The sequence below is a fragment of the Chrysochloris asiatica genome, unplaced genomic scaffold (assembly GCF_000296735.1).
Source record: "Chrysochloris asiatica unplaced genomic scaffold, ChrAsi1.0 scaffold00352, whole genome shotgun sequence".
Lineage (NCBI taxonomy): Eukaryota > Metazoa > Chordata > Mammalia > Afrosoricida > Chrysochloridae > Chrysochloris > Chrysochloris asiatica.
This window is the reverse complement of record NW_006408870.1, coordinates 1,847,757-1,853,287: the sequence shown is the minus strand read 5'-3', so window position 1 is coordinate 1,853,287 and position 5,531 is coordinate 1,847,757.

Genomic DNA, 5,531 nt, shown 5'->3' with positions numbered 1-5,531 from the left:
AATGAAGTCTGACAACTTCCATCATTACTCTGTTTATCATGATGATATTTATTGGTCCAGTGGTGAGGATTCTTTTTCTCTTTATATGAAGTGCAACCCATACTGAAGGCTGTAGCCTTTGATCTGCATCTGTAAGTATTTTAAGTCCACTTCACTTTCAGCAAGTAAGGTTATATCATCTGCATATCGCAGGTTGTTAATGAGTCTTCCTTCAATCCTAATGTCACATTCTTCAGTATTTTGGATTATTTGATCAGTGTAAAAATTGAATTAAGTATGGTGAAAGAATACAACCGTCATGCACATCTTTCTTGATTTTCCACTATTCAGTAACTCCTTGTTCTGTTCTAACATTTGTCTCTTGGTCTATGTTCAGGCTCCTCATGAGCACATTTAAGTGTTCTGTTATTCCCATTCTTCACAATGTTGCCCATAATTTGCCATGGTTCACACAGTCGAAAGCCTTTACAAAGTCAATAAAGCACAAATAATCGTCTTTCTGGTATTCTCTGATTTCAGCCAAGATTCATCCGACATCAGCTTATCTTTTGTTCCATGTCCACGCCTGAATCTGGCTTGAACCTCTGGCAGTTCCCTGTCAATATATTGTTACAGCCATTTTAAAATTGTCTTTAGCAAAACTTTACTTGCATGTGATATAACGTTGTCCAATGACTTGCACATTCCATTGGGTCACCTCTCTTTGGAATGGACACAAACATGGATCTCTTCTGATCAATTGGCTAGGAAGTTAGTTTCCAAATATCTTGGCATAGATGAGTAGATTTCTCCAGTGCTACATCAGTTTGCTGAAAGACTTCAGTTTGCAGACTATCAATTCTTGGAGTCTTGCTGTTTGCCAATGCCTTCAGTGCATCTTGGACTTCTTTCTTCAGTACTATTGGCTCTTGATCATATGTGACCTCTTGAGATGGTTGAACATTGACCATTTTTTGAAAAAATGTCTTATTGTGAATTATGTGATAGTTTACATGGGAGAACATTAGCTTTGCATTCATTGTATTGTATATCATTTTATTGTCATGATTGCAATCCCCTCCATGCATCATCACAACCAACCAAAAGGTATACCCTGCAAGCCTGCCTCCCAGTTGTCAGCACACAGCCCCTCTCCCTCTCTGGGTCTAAAGTCCCCAGCTGCTCCATCTCTCCACGTCATCGTCTTTGTCTCCATCTCTGGCATCACTGCTTCTCTGGGTAGGGTACCACCCTTTGCTCTTTTCCCTGATGGTCCCAGGGACATCCACTCCTAGGCTGCTGACCATTTCTTTTTGCTACTGTGTATTCATTTCTTCCACATTCTCTTTATACTTTCTGCATCACTCAATATTTTGCAAATAGAATCCTTCACTATTGCAAGATGAGTCTTGAATTGCTTCTTCAGTTCTTTCAGCTTGAGAAATGCTGAACATGTTCTTCCCCTTGGATTGCTAACTACAGGTCTTTACACAGTTCTTCATAATACTTGACTTTGTCTTCTTGAGATACCCTTTGAAATGTTTTGTTCACCTCTTTTACTCCCTCATTTCTTCCATTTCCTTTAGCATCTCTATCTTGGAGAGAAAGTTTTAGTCTCTTCTGAAAACCATTTTGGGCTTCTCCATCTCATGGAAGCAGCAGTAAAAAAACCAAACAACACATTGCACTAGGCAAATCTGCTGCACAATATCTCTTTGAAGTATTCAAGAGCAAAGATGTCAGTTTGAGGACTAAGATGTGCCTGTCCATGCCATTGTATATTCAGTAGTTTCATATGCATGTGAAATTTGGGCATTGAATAAGGAATATAGTATAAGAATTGATGCAATTGATCTATAGTGATGGAGAAGAATAGTGAGTGCACCATTGACTGCTAGAAGAACAAACAGGTCTGTGTTAGAAGAAGTACAGCCAGAATGCTCCTTAGAAGCCAGGATGGCAAGACTTCATCTTTCATACTTTGGACATATTATCAGGAGGGACCAGTCCCTGGTGAAGGATATCATGCTAGGAAAAATGGAAGGTGAGCAAAAAAGAGGAAGACTACTAACAAAATGGACTGGCACAGAGGCAACAGCAGTGGGCTCAAGGTTAATAGTGATTATGAGTATGGTGCATGAAGAGGCTGTTTCATTATTTTGTGCATCGGGTCTCTATGAGTGGAAACTGACTTGGCAGCATTTAACAACAATAACAACTGCCAAAATAAGGACCCTTAGTAGCATAGTGGGTTATGAGTTGGGCTGTAAACCTTAAGGTCAGCAGTTCAAATCTACCAGTTGTTCTATGGGAGAAGATGAGGCTTTCTGCTCCTATAAAGACTTACAGCCTCAAAAACCCTATACAGGGTTGCTATGAGTCAGAACTGACTCCATGGCACAAAACCACCACACTACTGCCCAAATATAGTAGTTGTCCATAGTTTGGGGACTTGCCATCTAGCTTGTTAAAGATGATAGGTTTTTGTTTGTTTGTCATGATAACCAATACACAAATACATGTACTTCCATCTTGCTATATGAATTAATTTTGTATTATAAACAGGTGTTTTGGTATCTCTGTTACTTGATTAGGTTAGAAATGTGCTCAGCTGTGCCTTGTAAATTTGGAGGTAGCCATAAATTACTGAATTATATTAGGCTGAGAAATGTGATAAGAAAGAACTGAGTCCTTCCATGATTGACACAGTGAGGGAAATACACCACTGGGGGCCACCAAGTGCTATGGGACAAAATAGCACTCCAAGTGAGAAGAGACCCACTTGTTCACCTTGAATGGAAGGGAACAGTTTAAAAGACTTGCCTAAATTCCTCCCCATCTTCTTAGACCCCTGAAAGAATTTGTGGGGAAGGGTTGTTGTTATTGTTAAGTGCCATTGAGTCAGTTCTGACCCATAGCCACACTGTATGGGATTTCCAGGGAGCAACTGGTGAGCTTGAACTGCTGACCTTGGGTTGAAACTGACTTTGCAGTCCAGCACATTAACCCACAGTGCCACACCAGGACTCTGTGGGGAAGGGTAGGAACATTCATCAAAATCATAGAAATTTCAAAGTCCTAGCAACTTGAGTATGCTCACTTTCCTGTCCCAAGAGCAGACTACCTCATGACTGGGGGAGAGAAAGATCACTACAGGCTAGCGCTGTGGTTGCCTAGTGATAAATGTCATGAAAGCTTGGGGACTAGAAGACAGATGGAGCAAAGAACTCTGTGCTGGTGGTAGTTGTTGTTATTAGGTGCCACTGAGTGGGCTCGGACTCATAGTGACCCTATGTAGAGCAGAACAAAACTATTCAGTCTATCTGCAATTTATTTTGGTATATCATGAAAAATGAAATATAGCTGCTTAGATTTAACTTTTTCAGTGCTTGAAACAGCATTTATACCTCAGCTCTTCTTTGTTCCCTTCTAGGCTAAATGGGTTAAAGAGCTCTGGTGGTATGGTGGGATAAATTCTGGACTTCTAACCACAGGTTAGCAGTTCAAACCCACTAGCCACTCCTTGGGAGAAAGATGAGGCTTTCTGCTCCTGTAAGGACTTAACAACATCAGAAACCCTATACAGGGTCACTATGAATCAGAACCGATTCAGTGACAGTAGATTTAACTTTTTGGTAGGTTAAACCTGCAAAGACCAGGAGGTAGAAAATCAAAAGGGAAGAACATGCTCAGAATTTCTCAAACTAAAAGAACTGAAGCAATGATTCAAACCTCAACTTGCAATATTGAAGGATTCTATGGGCAAAATATTGAATGATGCAGAAAGCACCAAAAAAAAAGATGGAAGGAATACAAAACGTCATGGTATGAAAAATAAATGGTTGCTGTTCAACTGTTTCAAGAGGTAACATATGATCCGGAGCCAATAGTACTGAAGGAAGAAGTTAAGCGGCACTGAAGCCATTGGCAAAGTAAAAGGCTCCTGTAACTGATGGAGTACAAATTGAAATCTTTCAACAAACTGATGCAGCATTGGAGGCAATCACTCATCTATGCCAAGAAATTTGGAAGACAGCTACCTGGCCAGCTGATTAGAAGAGATACATTTTTGTGTTCATTCCAAAGAGAGATGACCCAATAGAATGCAGAAATCATTGAACAACATCATATGCAAATAAGATTTTGCTAAAGATATTAAAAAATGATGAAATCTTGCCATTCTCACATCTAAGCAGCATTCTAGCTATAATTCTTCATAGTGAATTTATAATTGAACAGAGTTGTTCATTCATCTGGCAGTACATGGTATATTCAATATTCTTCACCAACACCACAGTTCAAAGGCGCTCATATTTTGGGCCTTCCTGATTCATTGTTGAGCAATTGCATGCCTATGAGGTGATTGAAAAGACTATAGCTTGGGTCAGGCATACACCTTAGTCCTCAGAGTAACATCTTTTCTTTTTAACACTTTAAAGAGATCTTTTGAAGTCAACTTATTCAATGCAACATGTCATTTAATGTCTTAACAGTTGTTTTCATAGGTATTGATTGTGGATCCAAGTAAAAAAATGTACTGTCAGACTATTTTGCACATTAAAGATGTATGCCTGGCAGTAACAAATGTTGAGGTGGGAGGTGAGAGTAACACTGGTTGTGATGGTTAAAGCTATGTGTCAACTTGACTCTCCCATGATTCTCAGTGGTTTAACAGTTACGTAAAGATGTAATATGGCATTTATGTAAGATTGAAGGGCAAAATTCGGACTCTGATAGGAGTAGAAAAGAAGTAAGTTTAGTTACGGAATGGGACAACTACAATTGGGAGCACATAGTGAAAGTACTAAATGTTACAAAATACAGAGAACAAATAGGGCTTTTTATGCATAAAAGTCTAGGGAAATAACAAAACCCAACAAAACCAAACTTACTGCCTTCTTGTCGATTCTGACTCATAGTGATTTTATAGAGCAGAACATAGGGTTTCTGAGGCTGTACCACCAGGGCTCCTTTTAGGGAAATTGTTAACCACAAATCATAACAGTTAGTCTGTAGACTTTCTGGAGTCAGTTTGCACAAGCATTTTGTGAAAATGGTTACCTTTAGAACTATTCTTTTGGAGAGTAGCTGCAACTTCACCCCTTCCCCAGGCCTCCTGAGACAGAGCAGATTGGCCTATTACTGTGAGCTCTGCCTCTTACTGTAAGGGTATGCTAACTTAGTAATGATGTAATTTGGCAATTTATATGATCATTTTGTGACCTGATAGCGTAGTGGTTTACGAATTGGGCTGCGAACCGCAAGGTCAGCAGTTCGAAACTACCAGCTGTTCCGCGGGAGAAAGAGGAGGCTTTCTGCTCCCATAAAGATTTACGGCCTCGGAAACCCTGTACAGGGTCGCTATGAGTCGGAACCGGCTCCACGGCACATAACAACAACAACAATTTGTGATCTGACGTGGTCATCTTCCATGTTTGCATAATGCTAATTTCATGTAAAGGAGCTCTGGTAGCGTAGTGGTTACGAATCGGGCTGCGAACCTTAAGGTCAGAGGTTCGAAACTACCAGCCACTCCGCGGGAGAAAGATGAG